Source organism: Narcine bancroftii, chromosome 10 (assembly GCF_036971445.1).
Source record: "Narcine bancroftii isolate sNarBan1 chromosome 10, sNarBan1.hap1, whole genome shotgun sequence".
NCBI classification, from domain to species: domain Eukaryota; kingdom Metazoa; phylum Chordata; class Chondrichthyes; order Torpediniformes; family Narcinidae; genus Narcine; species Narcine bancroftii.
Genome location: NC_091478.1, coordinates 104,543,879 through 104,564,552, shown reverse-complemented (window position 1 = coordinate 104,564,552; position 20,674 = coordinate 104,543,879). Strand labels below are relative to the sequence as shown.

The 20,674-nt window shown below is 37.1% G+C and overlaps 1 long non-coding RNA gene across 5 annotated transcripts in view; it reads right to left on the bottom strand.

Annotated features, from left to right (window-relative positions):
* Positions 1–221: 221 nt before the first annotated feature.
* The window catches only part of LOC138744039 (uncharacterized), a 33,978-nt gene continuing 13,525 nt past the window's right edge, over positions 222–20,674 (bottom strand). For 3 of the 5 annotated variants that reach the window (XR_011345222.1, XR_011345224.1, XR_011345226.1), the window contains exons 3-5: positions 7,473–7,581; positions 4,518–4,634; positions 222–1,764 (exon numbers count right to left, since the gene is read on the bottom strand). This is a non-coding gene — a long non-coding RNA (uncharacterized lncRNA). Of the gene's footprint in view, positions 1,765–4,517; positions 4,668–7,472; positions 7,582–20,674 lie in introns of all 5 variants that reach the window. The other 2 variants (XR_011345225.1, XR_011345223.1) reach the window with 2 other exon arrangements.

Below are 20,674 nucleotides of genomic sequence, written 5' to 3'. Positions count from 1 at the left end.
ATGCTTCTGGTATACATATTGGGCATGGAGAGACAGCCTACTCAACGCTGGAGAAGGTAAGAGTGGGTGCATTCAGTGGATCCAATTTGACCCAGCTGAATGCCTCAAAAGCACATCTTAAATCCACTCAATGGTTAACAGAAATCAATCACAGTAGGAAACGGCATCTAATGCAAAGCACATTTAAATTTTTATTTGCATAACTTTGCAGTACCCTTCATTTCCAAATTCAAAATGGACGAGTCTATTAATCTCTCTGCAAATATAAACTACTGAGGCACTGATTTAAGCTACTATAATAATTTTGAAGTTCCAAACATACAATTTTAATTTAAGTTAGACAGCATGGTAAAAAGGCCTTCCGGCCCATGATATATAATAAAACAGCATTAAATGATAGCAGAGAGATTAATATCAAATCCACACGTTGATCAATGGATCCTTTACAATAAAAAAAATTTGCACAGGAAGTCCTTGAATTTAAGTTCCCATTCCTCTTCAGTGAACACTAATATTTGGTTTAGTATTTCTTAGAGTTCTGTGTCGTATTACTTGATAAATAACATTTTCTGGCATTTACAGGCATGCTTTCCTTTACACTGGAATTCTAACTTCTTAAATCAACTATGATTTTACTTCCTCCTCACAGACTCCTTCCAAATCAGTCTCTTAAAAAACTTAACATTGTGTCCTTCAATTACCTCTCATTGAAATTACAGAAAATAAACCATTGATATTTACACCTGAGGTTTTTATCTTTCAAAAGACCATTCAATTGATTTTAATTATTCCTAAAACTTTCCATACATGTTGTTAAACCAGCATTAACAGAAATCGAAGATCCTGCCCCATGATAAAACCATGGAGAATTATGGAATAATGGAATGTACTTGAAATTCCCCAGGAAATTGAAAACGAACTGATCAGCTACAGGGAGCACTGAACACTTGTAGAATCAAAGGAATGGACGCTGCAAGTGTTTTGCTTAAACCTTCTACATCTCAGCTTAAGACTGTTACCAACTTGCTAATTAACTAAACTAGGAAAGGTGACTACAAGTTCAAATGGGAATTAGGGAAATACTGTAAAACATTCACTGAATGAGTCAAATGTTTTTCAATGAGTCTGTGGGTAGATTGTTGAATGTCTGTTCTGTTGCATAGATGTCGAAAAAACTGTCTTTCAGAAATAAATATTTCAGTTGTTACTTACTTTCGAAACTAGAAATTCACTAAAATTATCCTTTATACCAGTGGCCTTATGTGTAGTACATTCAGAACTCTGTTATTTCTCCTCAATGTATGATTGAAGACCTAAATGTGCAAAGACAGACTGACGATTGTTACGAGAAGCAAACAAGCAGCTTGATGTTCATTTTAAAGAAGCTGCGGCATTTTGTGAGCCCCTAGATTTCAGTTCCAATTCCTGGGCTAACTGATGGTATCAATGCTCCATTATTAAGTTGGGTCCAGTGTCCGACAGACTATAGTGACGGTATAAAAGATTAGAATGTACAACACGAATAAAGCACATTTGCACAAGATTCATTGATACAGTTGATGGAGAGAATTGTGTGATTTGATACAGGCTAATTCTCCATTAGTGGAGCAGAGGACAAAGAAATATTACAGTTGCAAGTATTAATCACAATAGCAACTTCCAAATTTAATGTTTTCTCATGAACTTTGAATAGTCTGGTGCTCATTTTAAAACACCATGCAGAACTCCACAACACAAGACCTGGAGTTTGTTAATTCTCATCATCTGTGGAATGAATTAAATAATCAAAGTTCATTCTTCATTTCACCTTTATGAACAACATACATCTGATTTTTAATCCTTGCAAAGTCTGCTACTTCCCAATTCAGGTGGGGGAAAAAAAACAAGCATCTTTTCTCCATTAATGAAGACTGCATAATATTTAACAGTTGGATGCTTGAAACAATATTTTAAAATGTAGACATACAGCATGGTTACAGGCCCTTCCGGCCCATGAGCCCATACCACCCAAATAACCTATAACTGCATGCGCTTTGAGAGGTGAGAGGAACCAGAGACACAGGGAGAACGTACAAACTCCTTCGAGACAGCGGTGGATTCAAACCTGGGTCTTTGGTGCTGTAATAGCACTATCCACTAAGCTCTCAATACCTCTCCATTATGACTTGGAAATCAGACTTTTAGATTTATGTGATTTTTTAAAAATTTACTAACTCATGCAATTTATAGTTGATTCTTACATCTAGATGTAGAAAGGTCATTTGATTTCTTTCATCTCACAGGGAGACATGCAGCATGGAAACTGATCCTTCAGTCCACTGGGCTCACCAAGCTTCATGAACCCGTTTATAGTAATCCAATACTAATCCCATTCTATTCTCATCATGTGACCAATTTGAACCAATACAAAAATGAAACTATGATTTTGTGATCACTTTGGCATCCTGAAATTACATGGCTTGGCCTTCAGATGAAAATAAAATTTCAGTTGGGATATGTGTGGCACATTCATGTTGTTAACGGGGTTCCAGAAGACCCCCCTGTGATAGTACAGATTCTATCACCAATGTGTATATGTACATATGTACAGGTGGTAGTGTAGGATGACTGTGATTGGCTGAGAGTGTAGCCACACCTACTGGCAGGTCTTCAAGGATTGCGCCGAGCCAGACCAGGTCATTCTGGACTGGTCGACCTACTTGTGATAGGCTCCAGTCTTTTAGTTAATAAAAGCCTTGGTTTGGATCAACAAGTCTTTGGTTCTTTAGTTGTCTACTCATGATGGCCAATCCATTCCTTGTGTTATTATTATTCTTTGAGAGAAGGGATTGAAACAAAACATTTAGCAATCACAACAACTAAATAATTGGTTAATCTGAACAGTTTAGAAAATTATTCTAAATTCCAATCATTAAAGAAAGAGAAATCTTGTAGCTCTTTCTATTAGGATGGTGCTAATGAGGTCCATAAAGGGGCAGTCATGGAATGGTTCAGGACAGAGGTCTCCAGTCCATTGAAGTTACAATGGTCCTTTGGTTGAATGATTCATTTAAGCCTCTTCCCTATTCTTTCCCAAAACATTGTTTTTCCCTCATTTATCTGAATTACCCCTTCTACTCCTACCATATTTCAAAGCATAATGTTCTAATGGACAGGAAATTATTTTGGAATATATTAATGTAAGATGGGAAATAGTTATTTTGATATTACACATTTTCTATTGTTTGGTGACAGCCTATTTGCTTTTGGGACTAGGCTTCACTGACTGATTACCTCTTTCTCTAACCTCCCCTTCCCCTCTCCCCACCAGCTCTATCTGCCAATCTGATGTTTATCAATCATTGGAAATGGTTTCTTCTTTTTAATCAAATAATTTCGTGATTTTGAAAGCCTTAGCCTGAAATAAATGGCTGGAAATGCTCAACATCTCAGGAAGCATCTGTTGAGGGAGAAAAACAGTTGATATTGTAAACCTTTCATAAAAACCTTTACTCTTAGCCTCCTTCCTCGTGTGCCCAAAAATCAAGTCCCTCTCCTTAGTGATCTTGTTAAGCCATCAACAACTCCTTTAAAATGCATTTTCCATATATTTATTCTTATTTATAAAGTATTATAAATACTAGAACATTACAGCATTGTACTCTCCTTTCGGCCCATGATGTTGCATTAACCTACTCAACAAATAAATCTTCCCTACCTCACACCTACAACCCTCAGAGACTTAGAAGCTCAACATGAGGTTTAAGCATAATGTTTGTTTCTGTTAAATTCAAGACTTTGAATACTTTATAAGGTATTAACCCCCCCCCCCCACTTTTTGATTGCAGTCTATTGTTCCAACAGATTTGTTTCTCATCTTCAGATACAGATAAAAAATCTTCTCATGCAGTATGAGAAATTCAGATCAACATCCTTTTTTAAAAAGAATTTCCTTATTAATTCAAATAAATAATTATAGAATTGATAACTGGTGTTTGGTTATTCTTGATATTTTATTTTATATATATTGGCTCAGGTTCTTTGTCTGGCATTATTTTTCAATTTATAGTCAAATATTGGTATAATCAAATGAATCAGAGAGCAAGTATAATTTGTTGGGCAGTTGTTTAATAAGTATTCAAGATTTGTAGATTTTTTTGTCAGTAATCTCAAAACTAGAACATTTTGAAATTTAGGATGAACTTTAATCTTAATGTAGATACAGAATGCAAGACTAGAACACACATGAAGCAAGATATTCAGCATTTCCACTTGGTCAATGCCATGAAAATCTATGTTTCTTGTAACAGGTTATAGATATCATTTGTTAATAAAGTGATTGTGATTAGGTTTATACGAACACTAATCGCAACATGGTTTTGAGGGGAAGAGTTTCAGTCAAATTCAGCATGGCACCTTTTCCCTGCTGTGCATTTTTGTTTAATAGTCATTTATATGGAGAAAGCAATTAGATAATCATTTTTGCTTATATTGATTGGAAAATAAACACAAATTGAGTGTGAGATCAAAATTCTTACTTTTATTGTTGCTAACCCAGGCCATGGATTAGATTCTGAAGATTACTGGAAATGACAGAGTGGATGGTGTACAATTCTCTTCATTTTAGCAGTGTAAACTCTCCAACTTCAATGTATCTGAATAAAAATCCAAGTTCTTTAACACTACATCTTCAGTAAGAGAAAGGGATATGACATTCAAAATGCAACTTTAATGCATGGCATGAGAAGTTATATATTCCGCACTGCTATGGTTTGCCAACTCATGAACAATTGGCATGTTTTACTTTGGATATTTGGATGAGATGCACCAGTAAATTGGAATTTTTCTTGGCGATCATGTTATTTCTTAATTCATGGAACATTTTAAACAGGGTTGTCAAGCTTATTGAGGAAAAAGTAGACATGTATAGGGTAGAAATTCCAAATAATTTAACATGCTTATTCTAAATTCTAGTATTTCTACTTTTAGTACAAAATGAATCATCACCTCGTATATTAAAATGACATGAACTCTGTAGATTATCAATATTTCAAGGCTGCATTTGATAGCCACAGGCTTGGAAGTCACGTAAACATTGATGGAAAGGGAATGAATAAAGTTTGATACTTTGAAGTACATGGAGGCTTTTTTTGCCCTGAAAAATTGCTCGGAAAGATATCCATGATATAGAGACAATAATGTGGAGTTATGTTTTATATTGCATTGATATTAATTTATGTAATCAATTGAATTACGCGTGTGTGTCCGTGCTTGCGCGTCCGTGTGTCCATGTTTGTATATATATATATATGATACACATATACTGTATATATAGTGTATATATGCATACATGAGTGTTTGCATGTATATCTAGGTAGATAGATTTTATATATATATATATAAAAAGAAAGCTCTAAATAAAATTCAATGTTAATAATGAGTTATTTTGCTAATTATAAAGCAATAGTTCTAAAATAATTCTATATCCAAGTTAATTATGCGATTATTTTTCCACTTCCACCATCTTTACTTTATATGTTTCTCTCCATTTTTATGAAGTTTGTTCTTCATTTTAGAATTTATTTTACACATATTATATCCCTTTGTTATTGCCTTACTTGCACTATTATATTTTCTGGATTCTTTGTGGACTTGCCACAAAACGACCACACAAGAATGTTGAGTGCTGCAATTTGTCATAAAAGGGCAGGTTCACAATGCAGACTTTACTAGTCTGAAGCTTTGAAAATGTGTTCACTTCATAGACATTTCGCTGTAATCCAGATTTCCCTTTTAATTGGAGTTTATTTGCAGAGCATTTAAGTGGGAAGCTCTGCCCTCAATTCATATTGAACTCCAGGTATTTATTTCAGATTATGACAGAGGAAAAACATGCTTATACGACACAGAACAGTTCAAATAGTTCAAGCATTCATGAATTGCTTGGACATTCATCCCTAATCAGCAGGAATATTTGTTCACCATAGTTCTATTAGGATATTATGCTCCATTCTCGGATTTGACTGCACAGCAGTTATTGACTGCAAGTGATTTGCTAGAAACCTGTACCAGACTAACAAGCAATACAAACATACAGTTTTGGAGCTGGTGTACAAAAAGCAAAGCAGGATCCTGTAATCATTTAATGATCAGGGAGCAATTTTTCAGTAGTAATCAGAAGTGGCTTAAATATGATCTTGGGTCTAGGAAGAAGAAAAGAGAAAGAGAGAGAGAAAGAAATTAAAGATGTAAACCAGAAAGGGAAATGTTGAATGGATAGAAAATTTAAAAAATTAAACCATATAAACAAGCAGTAGGGATTCAACTAATTCCATGCTACATTAAATGGTATGGTTTAGGTACTTGAAGATGGGAGGGCACTTTCCTATAGCAAGTTTAAAAGGAAATAGATAAGGAACAAGGCATCTTGATCAAGACTGCTGTGAACCAATACTGGAAAGGCGATGGTGCAGGTGTGCTGCCAATACTTTTGATGGACTCCTTGCATCTCTGTGGAAAGGTTTCAGGTGTCCAGCTCAGGCAGGGGTAATCTCAGGAAAAGCATTTTCCATCATCCTCCCTTTCCTGAGTCTGGTGGCCTTCCCAGCACTTTGATCTAGCTACTTGGCCACTTAGGGTAAATTAAATTACATTATTTCATTAACTTAGTTGGGTTAAATATATTTAGTTATTTCTAAGGGTATGGGTATGTTATTAGATATATATTTAAAATTTGATTTTAATAGTTTAATTTTTTTAAAATGTTCTAATGGTTGCCTGATTTTTTTTTTAAAGTTCTGTGAATGTCGTAATATTTGATTTTAACTGGAGGCACAAAAAAATACTGCTGATTTAAAATGAAGCAAAAACATTCTAGTGGAAGAATTCTGCGCAGATTCTTGTGCTAAAATGTTGACCATCCCTTTGGTTTCTGCTTCCACAGATGCTGCCTGGGCTATGAGGTCCCTCCTGCAGCTTTTATCAAAATTTAGAGACACAGCATGGTAACAGACCCTTCTGTCCCATGAGCCAAAATACACTCACTAACTAACCCTGTACACCTTTGGAATGTCGAAAGAAATTGCAGCACCCAGAGGAAGCCCTCAGAGATGTGGAAAGAACATGCCAACTCCTTACAGACAGCTCAGCATTTGAATCCAGGTCACCGACACTGTAATGGCATTGCGCTAACCATGTACTAACGATGCTGCCCAATTTTATGATTCAGTCTTAATTTCTGTGATAGGTTTGACAGGCCTAGACAGGGAATTACTGGCTGTCAAAACTATTTTGAAAGTTCCAAGCCCAATTCGCGGGCAGATCCATTATGCGTAGAATAATGAGACGAGTTTAAAAAAACACCACACTATCAGGAATATTTTGCAAAATGAATTCTGTTTTAAAAAGCAAGCATCATACAGTGATATTACCAGATCATTGCAAAATTTCAACAAGTTCAAAGGCCAACAGAAAGAGAAATTTTGAATTCTTACCACACCTGGCTGCTTCAGAACCATAGCCGTTGACTCCTTGTTGAAGTGATCTCGTTCCGCATTCCACAGGGAAATTTAGGGGCCTGGCTTTGCCAGGACTGCCTATCTCCTGGGAATGACACAAAATAATTGTCAAACTTATATTGGCAGCTTAACAGCAGGAAGAAAACACATTTGCATACTGAGCTAATTATTGAAACCTGTTAATATTGACTTCCTTTAAGTGTTAAGCCTTTTGAGCTTTTTACCCAATATGGAACCATTTTTTAAATTCACATTCGCACAAAATCTAAAATTCCAAAATCCATGATGACTTTTGAAACTATTAGTATCAAGATTTATAATTTCCATATAAAAATACATTTTTATCCAACATTCACTAATTCTTACGGATTCATTTTAGATTACTATGTCCAATAATTATTTTTGGATGTAGTACAAGTTATGATTTAATTATTATAATTATAGAATGTGATGTCCTCAATTAAACAAGTAATGTAATAATTATGATTCTAATTTACAGTTGATATGTGCCTGATATGATTTGATTGATGTTATCATTAGTTTACCTTGTGTAAAGGGTTTTCATTAAATTCAATAAAAATATTTTAAAAAGAAAAAGATGACTTTGTTCAAGCCATTCTCTTTTCACAACATCAGTCTCAAATAATACATTTCTCTTTCATGTGTGTAAAAGCAATAAAGAGGCTTGTTAGTTTGTTTTACTAAAGGATACATTAATCTGTGGCAGTGACAGGTATAAATGTGTCCCGTATCCATGTGATAACTTAAAGAAATTCAGGTTTTCCTGTCACCGTTGTGATAAGGATAGTGGTGTTTGTTTAACACTGCCCTCCCACACACAGGGTCAAATTATTGAAAGCTCTACATCGTGAAAAGTGACAGTAATTATAATCTATTAACTTTTCTCCTGTTGATCTGCATAGCGCTCAAACAGACAAGTCCAGTATGGCATTGAGCCATGTATGTGTGTTCAAAATACAGTATCTTTTCTCCTCATTCAAACCATGGCATATAGTCCATGTGAAGAAAAACTTGGACAAGTATAAAACGAGTATGCCGAAATAATTAGTGTTATGTGCTCCCAGCCCACAGAGCGCATTTCACAGTGATTGAGGTTTGCACCTTCAACACAAGGAAATGAAACCATCTTGTGCTTTAAAGGTTTAAATAAGGACTTTCAGGCCCTTGTGGCATCCTGAAGCCATGAATATTTTTTTAGCAGGGCTTTGCAATGTGTGAAATATTCCAGTGTAATTCATTCTTTGATTTTGCAACCAGTCAGTAAAGCTTGTTTCTAAAGATATTCCAAGAACTAAAATTATTCTCTTTCTACACAATGTTGTAGAATTTATAATAGCAGTCAGTTCCTTTTTAAGCAGGTAGGTGTTTTCCCTCCAAGAATTGGGCAGCATGGAGAGCGTAGCAGTTAGCTCAACACTGTTACAGCGCTAGCGATCGGGAGCAGGGTTTGAATCCTGCGCTGGCTGTAAGGAGTTAATTGGGTGTTATTTGGGCGGCATGGGCTCATGAGCTGAAATGGCCTGTTATCGTGCTGTATGTCTAAATAATGGTACAGGGTGGGGGTGGAAACAACAGACAAAAGTCCAAAAATCTGGATGCCAGAAATCCAGACCACTCCATAATCCAGATTCTCAAACTTTTAAAATTCATCAGGCTTTTGTGTGCATGTGTAAGTGGCACAGATGCACAGCAGTAACAAGGAACCATGTTTCACACAGGTAATCTTATCACAAAGAAACTATAATGCTCATTTTCAAACATAATTTCAAGCATTACACACTATTATATTTTTAAAACTTACATCTTTGTCAAGTGTTGACTATTTTTCTTTCAAACTGCTCGTTTGGATAAATGAAGCATGCTGTATTTTCTCATGAATAGACTATCAATATTTTCCTGTTCCTTAAATCTGAATTTTAAAAGCACTGCCTGAGAATCCATAAAATCCAGAAATTCGGACTAACTCAATCCCCAAGCATTGTAGATTTTCAGACTTTTACTGTATTGAAATTATAAAGAGTTCAAACAATATGCACTATTTCCTCAAAAAGAAATATGAAATAAAATTGTGTAAGAGAAGCTATTCCCTAGCAGTTGGTCATTAAGTGGAGCGACCTGCACGTCTCAGATCATCAGACATTTTAAAATGATTTCTCTCTTTCAAAGGCCTGCATCTGTCTGCAAACATCTGTGCCTTTGGCTTTACAATTTGATTTATTCTTTCCAGGGGTCATCCAGTTAGACGTGTGGATCCTGTCGTAAAGTGAATGCCTGTCAAATGTTCAATCTTGAAATGTTTACATGGCTTATGATAAACACCTCACAGAACATAGAAAAAATACATCTTGGTATATTTATATTTTCAGCAAATTTTTAACCTGATGTTTCAGAATATGAACTTCATAAAATATGAAACTTGTACTTTTTCCAAAGTGGTGTGAAATTGTTAGCACAGGGGAAAAAATAAGCCATGAGAATAAAAATAACATTTCATTAAGACTGTATTTATAATGAACTCCTCTCGTTTTCTCCCACCCCTCTTCTCTCAGCATAGTTATTGTTTAGTTTATTTTTGGCCAGTTTGAAGAGGTCAATGCTTACTGTAAATCCCAAATAATAGAAAAGAATCAAAGAAATTCTTGATGCACTATGTCCATCTAGGTACATTCAGATATTCATATTAAAATATTCAACTTTCCATTTAGTATTACCTGCATTTGCTGCTGGACAAAACCTGTCATAATGGGCAGGGTGCAGAGTCCAAGGCAAGGATTAGATAGGAAGTTGACAAGATCCAAGTGGATCGTGATCAAGAAAATGTCTTATTGCATCCTCCCATTGACCTAAATATTGTTTAAAATCATGGCCAGTAATTTCAATCATGTCCAAGTAAAAAACCCATGAAGGTAGCCATGTTACAGAAGGTGGCAATTTCTGGAAATGGAAAATTGAAGGCAATATTAATAGTTGTGTTTGTGTATTTATTCTCTCATCTGTTCTTCCCTTTCTGGGCTCTTACATTTTAATAGAAATGGAATTTACCCATGCTGACAAATGATGGGGAATGAGTACCTGAATGAGATGGCAAAGGAGTTCCAGTTTTGCACAACTGCCTCATTTAAAGTACAAGGCAGTCCTACAGAATACGAGTTCAAGCATCTCCTGGAAGATCCTAAGGTAATTTCTCATCACTTTGGGATGGGTCTCCAGCTTACTACTGTGCAGGTAGTGTTAGTTTTGTTTGTGTCAAGGCCTGGGGTACTTCCTTATAAAAAAGACAGTACCAATGACTATGAGAAAAATACTCAAACATAACTCGAACTATTCAATGCTCACCATGGTTTTCAATCATGAGTTTGTGAATCATATCAATGGTTGTGTACGTCCAACAAAATAGAAATAATGATCATAAACTAAAGTTTGATGAATATAAATTGTCATTCATGATGAAAATCAATTTGTTTTATTCCTTCCACTCTATGCTATGACTCAAGTAGTGTAGGGAAGACCAACAGGATGAGCTGATTATGATGTGCAGACCACCCACATTGTCTTTTCCAACGCTGCTTTTTATGGTGCTGGTAAGTAAAACTCTGTGTGGGGATACAGGGTTGGTGGGATAGAACCCTTCCCACAATGTAGAGCAATGAAGAAGGAAAGAGTGGTAGATTTGAGCGCTAACAGTAATATTTGGATATGGATTTGACCAAATACTCAATGTTTTTTCACTTAACCATGGTGTCAACAGAATCCTGTCTTTTACCCCAAATACTCAATGTTCTTCAGCTCCAGAGAAAGCTGGAGAGAATTGTTGCAGTATCTGAATTGTGTCCAATCGTCGTAGTTACCTTGGGATTAATTTTACTTGAATATTACTGTCAGCTTAATAAAATAATCAAGCAAAAAAGACTCCCATCATCTAAGGCATTAAATACACACGAATTGTTGAATGTGAAAAAAGATGCAACTGGCATGTAAACTTGATGCTTTTTGTATTTCAGATCAGTAAAAGATCAAACCTACTGATAATATTTAAAAATTAAAGTTCTAATAAATTACAGTGCAATGTGTGAAATTTACAAGGTTATGTCAGGCATAGTGATTAGTGCCAGCAATCAGGACCTGGGTTCAAATCCCATGCTGTCTGTAAGGAATTGGGCATTCTCCCTGTTGAAATTAAATACACAGGAGCAGAGGCAAGGATATTAGAGTGTACTTCACCAAATAAAGTGTGTTTATTCATATGATGGTTGGAATCCAATAACTTGGGAAGGGGTGTCAGCTGTGAATTGTGTTCCTAACAACGGAGTAAAGATCTGCTCCTCACAGGAAATCAGATATTCTTACTTGGTAAAAGACTAATGATAGGAAATACTTTTAAAACAAATTGGGTTGAAACAACACCAGCAGGCATCTGTGCGGAGGAAATAGATGACCCAACCAAGAACTGCACAGTATACACAGGTTCTGTTTGTTTAATATCACCACTAATATTTTTATCTGTAAAAAGTCACTACTTTATGTTGACCCTTAACAAAGTCAGTTGAAGGATCATAATCAAATTGATACTGAAAACAGGTCAGAAAGAGAAAAAACTGATGCAGAAAATAATTTCAGATGATGTGTTACGATCCAGCTGCAGAGTTCATCAAAGTGACAGGATTATTGTCATACCGTATGGAGCAGATCACTTTGCAATATGGTGCGTGCGTCCCTCCCTTCCCCTGAAATGTGGGGTCAGCAGAATGAGGAGCATGTCGTGGCAAGGAGGCTGCGAGGACAGGTAGGGAAGGTGAAGTAGATGCTGTGGCAAAGGATGGTTGCGGGGTAAAGGGTCGAAGTAAGTTTTAACGGGGGGGGGGGGTGGCTCAGTTTCAGTGCTCGCCATAGGCCCTATTTTCCCTAGATATACCACTCAGGGAAACCCCTTGAAGTATTACTCCTATTCTCTGAGAAGAAAAATGCTTCCAAGGATATTTAAGTATTGATCAGTCAACTATTATCTGATTGAAGAAATAGTCTCTGGATAATGGGAATAGTCTCCAGAAAGCATGTTTCTTCTGTCAATATTTGAAGACTGTAATTTAATAACTTACATAGGAAGTTTTAATCTTGTTCATATTCATTTGTTTAAGATTGTTTGAAAAGAAGCTGTCTTTTCATTTCTGCTCTGAAGAGTTTATTTGCATCCTTTCCCCACAAATATTCCTCAAATTTCCCACAATTAACCTTCTAAATATTGTTTTCTATTAATCAAACATGCAGTAGAATGATAACTGCCATTTTTTAAAGATGAATCTACATGGTGTGCTCTGAATGATTACCATTACGCCTTAGAGTAACAGTTTACTATTAATCTTCTATGAGATACAGGCAAAGACAAGGATTGAGGAAGAAAATAGATGTGATCTGGCTTTGGCCGTTGTCATTTTGTATTGTTGTCAAAGTTTGAAAGGGTGAATAGTCATTTGCTGCTTTGATATCCTGTGTTGCTCAATGAAATACAGAACAATTAGTCAACTGAAATTCAGAAAGCATTTTTGAGTCTATTACCTTGACCACCTGTTTTTTCTGTTAATTTTTAAAATCTCTGGCTAATTTTTTTTCTAATCATTTTTCTTTATCTATTTGTTCAACTTCAAAACTATCAAAAAGCATCATCAGCTAATTCAAAACCTTCACAGATTCTGATGCTGGGAAATGTTATGATTTACCATAATGAACTATAGACAAAACTATTTCGAGCCAGTGACCAGTTTTCCACAGTTATCTGTTTTCTCCCAAAATATTTTTGGTACATTATCAATGTAATTACATGATTATGCTGGGTGGGTCACGTCTTCAGAATGGAGGACCATCGCCTTCCCAAGATCATGTTATAAGGCGAGCTCTCCACTGGCCACCGAGACAGAGGTGCACCAAAGAAGAGGTACAAGGACTACTTAAAGAAATCTCTTGGTGCCTGCCCCACTGACCACCGCCAGTGGGCTGATCTCGCCTCCAACCGTGCATCTTGGCGCCTCACAGTTCGGCGGGCAGCAACCTCCATTGAAGAAGACCGCAGAGCCCACCTCACTGACAAAAGACAAAGGAGGAAAAACCCAACATCCAACCCCAACCAACCAATTTTCCCTTGCAACCGCTGCAACCATGCCTGCCTGTCCCGCATCGGACTTGTCAGTCACCAACGAGCCTGCAGCAGACGTGGACATACCCCTCCATAAATCTTAGTCTGCGAAGCCAAGCCAAAGACATAATATTTTTAATTAAAAATGTACACAACAAAAAATGCTGAATTGTAACTTGATTCAACTAATTTGATCCATCCAGCAACAAATAACACAAATCTAATCAAATAATATTAGCAGGAACTTTCATCTTTCATATTGAAAGAGTTTCATGACGAGTCATTGAAATGAAAAAAGCTGTCGCAGCTGCTACCACACAAAAAACACACCATTGAACTCAGTGGGGTTTCCAGTAGAACTGTATTTGAATTTCAAGGCCAATGGGAGTTCCACCCCACGCAGCAGTGACGTCATCACGTGGCCTGGGGCGTGAACTGTGGCCTAAGCCACGAGACTTTGAGCAAGCCCTAACGGCGCCATCTTCTTCAGCTGCCCTGGCAGCGCGGCGGTACAAACAGGGCTGGTTTGCTCAGAGATGTGCAGCTATAATATTCCTATGGCAATGAATATTGTGGGATACACAAATATTCCCTAGTGTCTTTCAATCTATAAATATCAGTGGCAACTTTTCTTCACACAATTTCATTGCATACGGTTAACATGGACTAAGAATGTTGTAATGATGCCTGTATGGCTGTGTGAATCCCTTGATACACTGCAGGCTCTATATATACACTCTCAATACACAAGTATGTTTATCGAATTGGAAAGCCGGTTTCCATCAGTCAAGATTACCCAAAGTAGATCATTGAGTTATTTTGTTGAGCAGTAATTGGGTCAAAGGAAAGCTGATCCTTCTCGTACATAAAATTGCAAGATGCATATCTGAACTTGAGGTAGTCATAAAGCTTCTGACCAATAACAAGGAAACGCAATACAACAAAATGTCAATCTGCATAAGCTAAACTAAACTAGTTAAGAAGTGCATTCAAATTAATAGCTTATGGCTTTTGAGTCACTATTTGTTTCAATGTAATGACACTCAATTCTTTTTGTACAAATCAAGAAAACTAGTGGAATTCCTCATACCGTTACAATATCTCAAGATTAAAGATTCTTTTATTGTCATGTAACAAAACAGAAAATGTAATATTACATTAAATTTCTTTTAATCTGCTGTAAGGCAAAGAGTCAGCATTAATATTGCCCACTGCCCCTTACAGTAAGAGAAAGGGAAGGAAAAGTGAGTCCCTTCAGAGATACTGAGTGTTTGTGGATTTGTCTCCAGTCACTGCAGCTGCATAGGCTGTAGTTCGATCCTTTGGAAACCCAAGCTCCAGATCCAAAACTCTGATACAATCAGGAAGCCTTCAGCATCCAAGGCCCTTCTTGCCCTCAGCACCCTCTCGAATCACGGTTGCAATGTCTGTTTCCCATGAGCTAGTCTCTGGCAGCTTGAACAGAGGTTGCCAGCAGCCGTAGCCTGTGTGGGTCGATCTGATATCTGACAAGTCAGACATATACCATAACATGCAGGGTATGGTAGTACGATGACTAGGTTACTAAACTAGCATGCAAGGACAGACTACTGTTCTTGAAACCTGCTGCTCCAACTAGAGAATTTAACATTCAATTTCTTTAATGATCCTGGAATAGAATGCTTATATCATGGCCAAGTAACTACTAGATAGATGTGCAAACTTACCTGATATCATTCAAGTTCTCCAGAGAGAGAAATCTGCTGTCCTTCATGTGATTCGGTCAGGGGGCAATTAAGGATGGGCAATGAGTATCTGCTTTGCTAATAATTATTTCTTGACCTATTTTTTGTAAACAAAACCCAACAAGAGCTAATATAACCATTGCAAGGAGGAATTAATATTGATTAAGAAAATGCAGACATTCAAAGAATGATCACAGTTGGTTGATAATCACCTCTGTAATTTCAAAATAAATGTAATCTTAAGAATACTTATAAAACCGAGGAGGAAAAATGGACTGAGAGAATCCATGTTAATTAGCTTGGCTTCGTGGACAAAGATTTATGGAGGGGTATGTCCACGTCTGCTGCAGGCTCGTTGGTGACTGACAAGTCCGATGTGGGACAGCCAGGCACGGTTGCAGCGGTTCCAAGGGAAAATTGGTTGGTTGGGGTTGGGTGTTGGGTTTTTCCTCCTTTGTCTTTTGTCAGTGAGGTGGGCTCTGCGGTCTTCTTCAAAGGAGGTTGCTGCCCGCCGAACTGTGTTCCTTGAATAATAGAAATGTCACAAATATCTTCAGTTGTGCATTTCCAGCACATTTCCAGCACATTTCAATCTTCGGGAGAACTTTGGGTAATCCATCAGACTGAGTGAGTGCGCTTTGAATTTGAGGTATAATCCAGGTGAAGGAGTATTTAGATTAATAATTAGCTTTGTTCTTGAGATTGATAATATTGACTTTCTCAGTTGTATATTTAAATGTATTTAAGTATGAACATGTTCTTTTTCATACTTAACTCATGGTCCTCTTGCAAGCAATAGAGCATCCATTCCATCTCACACACAACTCCTGGAGGTAGAGACACGACCCAAACCCCAAACAGTCAGGAGGTGGTTAGGGCTGCAACAAAGGCTCAGATGACAGAGGTGGCAGCTCCTATCAGCTGTATCTGGGAGCCACGGGGAGAGTTAGTCAGGGGTGCAGAAGTTAACCTCAGGAGCTGTCATTATCCAGTGGGTCGAGTAATGGGGTGGGGGATGAGGACGTGCAAGATGAGGACCAGGCAGCAGGATCTGGGGGCTGGAGTTAACCATCTGGAGGGACAGCAGAGATGGTTATTTAAGAGCATATGGCATGATTCTTCACCACTTTGTCTCTAAAGGGATTTTCTCTCTTCCTTCTCCATTTCCCCCTCTTTTTTTGCAAAATAGTACCAGAGGGTGACACCTATTTGCTTGTCTTAGAACTGCACACAAATGAAGGCTTTTCAGTGTGTATTGGTGAATGAGATTACAATCAATTATGAACACATTGATTAGTCAGGAGAATCATGTGGTCGGTATATCAAAAACAAGGGGAAGAGGTTTAAGATGAGAAAGGAAGTCTGAGAACTGTGTTTTACAGAGTGATTATAATCTGGAACAAGCTGTCAGAGAAGATGGCGGATTCAGATACAATTACTACATTGCAGAGGCATTTAGACAACCACTTGAATAGGCAAGGCATGGAAGGATGTGGTTCTGATACTAATAGGCTAAAGGACTCAAATCCAAACACGTCAACAACTTGATGACTTGTGATTTACTCAAGCAAGTTCAGTCACAAACCTTTGTCACATTTTAAACCTGCTGTTGTCCAAGTTTCAAGAAAATTAAACAGTAGGTTTTAAGTGTGACTTAAATAAAATATTCAAAAAACCTACTGTTGTCAGACTTTTACAAACATTAATGCAAAAAGAATCCACCATGCAACCTCATGAATGCAAGCACTCACCCTTTAGCATTCTGTAAAAATGTGCAACTTTCAGGAGGAAAAATGGACTGAGAGAATCCATGTTATTTTGGAGTAATGTCTTTAGCATCTTGTTGCTCTGTGCAAAGCTTGTTCCAATGTACAATACACACATGTGCAGCTGTCACATGCAAAACTAGAGTGTGGCCATCACCAAAATTAGTTCCCAAAACTCCAAAGAATCAAGCAAAAAAATTGGATAGACTGGAACAATATTGCATTCTTGTGTAACCAGCTAGAGTAATTGGCCAGACAAATACTATGATTATGAATGTATGGTATGTATCATTTCCATAGCCATACAAATAATTGCTTAGGCAGACAAGCAATGGTATCACATAAAACCAAGCTAAGGATTACAAGCAATGTCGATTAACACTTATTCCTGAAGTTAGAAGTACTAAAGATGCTTTCAAAACTGAGCCTTTCCAATCCATAGCCTAATCAAATGTTGACAAAGAGGGCAACATGCAATCAGAAAAACACACAAAGGGGTCTTCTCAATCCCAATGAACTTCAGACTTCACCCAAGATTTTCTCAACCAAGTAGGATACCATCTTCTGAAGAATGGATCATTACTTGTGAAAACAAAAGTGTGTTCATAGCCATGTGATCAGAAGATAATATCTAATTTAAGTCAAGTTGAAGCATCAAAATCCAAACATCTCTGACCAAGAAACAAATTTTTCTGAGGACAGTCAAAATTTGGTTCATGGCCAAAAGCTGGAAGACTAAAAAGGAAATCCAATTACAAGATCAAAACTTATCACTGATTTTAATTTACTGTGTTGATAACTTGCTAGTATCTGTGTTGCTGTCTTAAAACCACAGGACAATGTATTTTTGGCATATTATTATTCCAATGTACTGTATGTAATCATGTAATGATTGCATTTAACAGAAGAGTTAGGTTTCTGCTTCTCAATCATTTAACAATTTCATGAATGTTCAGTCTACCCGTTAAAGGCCTCATCATCTATTTAGTTATGGTGTTCTCTTGTATTTAAAGCTCCACTTCTTTGAACATGTCAATGTACTCATAAAAGCATCACACAAAATACTGAAAATGAGTGTAAATCTGTTTTTTATCATGCATTATTTTCAACTGCAAACAATTCAAATACAATAGATCTCAAACAATCAAGAGATTCATATTCAAAGCTTCTGCATGCAATTCCGAAATAGAATATGGTGTTGTTCGTGAAATAGTTAAAATTGATTAACCCACAGTGGGTTTTCCAATGCACATGACCTTCAAAGCACATTTGTTAACTGTAGATTCCAAGAAAATCATCATCTATGTATTATAATTGGATGCAGCTGATGTGGTCAGTTACATTCCACTCAATTCATTCAAACGAATAGTTTAAACAGAAGGTCACTGAACTGAGTTAAAACTAAAATACAGTGTGCACGGTGTGCAAATGTTACCAGAGTATGTGGAATTTTAAAAAAGGTCACCATTATAGCTCAGGAGGAAAGGATCACTTTGCATTGACAAGGAAAGAAAGAAAAGTGCGGGAGAAATCGATGGCTTTTCTTGTGCTTAATTAGTTAGGGAGCCCTCCTGGAAAATGTATTTATGATAAGACCATGTCAGAAGTTCTTCTCCTCCACAACCAAGATAGTGATTGAAACTCTCTCCATTTACTCAAGATTGCAAGGTTACAAAAAATGTCCTGAAAAAATGATCTTAAATACCTTGTAGACATGAGGAACAATATTTAAAAGATAGTAATGTTGAATCAAATCACAGTCCTCTTAAAATATCCTACTTTATTTACTTTGTTCGCTGAATTAGGTTATTTTCACTTGGAATCATAACATTGTTATAGCACTGAAGATGACTATTTGGTCTACTAGCTTGGTACATACACCTAATAACTATTGCTGTCCTATCTTTTAGCCTTGAAAATCGCCTTCATTCCTCAAAAATCTCCCTTTGAAAACTTTGACTGATCTTTTTCCATCAGTCTTCTGAGCAAAGATTTCTATAGAATCATAAAACATTACAGCACAGAAAACAGTCCCTTCGGCTCTTCTAGTCTGTGCTGAACAATTATTGTGCCCAGTCCCACTGACCTGCACCCAGTCCATTCCCCGCCCATCTCTGTTCCTGTCCAATTTTTTTTCTTAAGTTAAAACTGAGCCCTCATTCACCACTTCAGCTAGCAGCTTGTTCAACACTCCCACTATTCTCTGTCTGAAGATGTTCACCCTAAACTTTTCCCCTTTCATCCTTAACCCATGTCCTTTGGTTTGTATCTCACATTACCTCCATGGAAAAAGCCTCCTTGCATTTACTCTATCTATACCACTCACTTTTGTACACCTCTATCAAATCTCCCCTCATTCTTCTATGCTCCAGGGAATAAAGTCCTAACCTCTAACCTTTCCTTGTAACTCAGTTCCTAAAGTTCACATCATAACCAACTTGCATAAGGAAGCATTTCCTCCACTTCCACTAGGATCTCCATCAAAACTATTTTGAATCATCTTTGCTCTAAGTAGAAAGAAAAATCCATTAAACTTTGAAGTTGAAATCCCTCATATCTGGAATCCATGTTGACTCTTGGATTTGTTTTTTTTTCTTCCTAATCATGGTGATTAGAATTGGATACAAAATCCTGGTTGTGGAATACAGAGTATTTTACCTTTGTTTCCTTTGGAGTAAGAGCAGGAATACAGGGTCTTTGGCTGCAATTGGCCCATATCACTCCCATCCATGTATCCATCCAATTTTTAAAAATTTTAAACATTGCAATAGACCTGCCTCAATTATTTCTTCCAGCAGCCTGTTCCATACACCCACTACTGTTTTTAAAAGTTTTTACCCCCAGTTCCTGTTACATCTCTGCCCCCCATAATATTAAACCCATTTCCTTTGGTTACCAATTCCTCTGCTCTGGGCAAAAGACACTCTGTGTTCACCAGTTTATTCCTCTCATCATTTCGTGCACCTCACCTCACTGAGATCGCCCCTGAGCCTCCCTATTTTTGTGCTCACATCTATTTATAAATTTCAAGACCTCCTCTAATTTATCAATAATTTTCTCAACTTGACCTGCTACTTTCAAAGATTTGTGCATATGTGTAGAGCTCGTTGAAAGAATCAAAGACTTGTTGATCCAAACCAAGGCTTTTATTAGCAAAAGACAGGAGCTATTCACAGGTGGCCGACCAGTCCGGAATGATCCGACCTGGCTAGGGACACAGCCCTTTAAGGCCCAGACAGTAGGTGTGGCTTAGCTCTCAGCCAATCGCTGTAAGCACAGTCATTACATACTCTAGATACTGTAACTATATACATTGGTGATAGGTCTGTACTATCACAATATGTCAAACAGGTTTGCCTGTATCTGGATTCCTTTTCACTTTGCACCATAAAGTGTACATTGTCTCTTATTTTAAACTTTAAATTTAGATAGAGGATGGTATCAGGTCCTTCCAGCCCACGAGCACATGGTGCCCAATTAACCTCCAACTCTGATATGTTCTGAACAGTGGAAGGAAACCGGAGCTCCCTGAGGAAACTG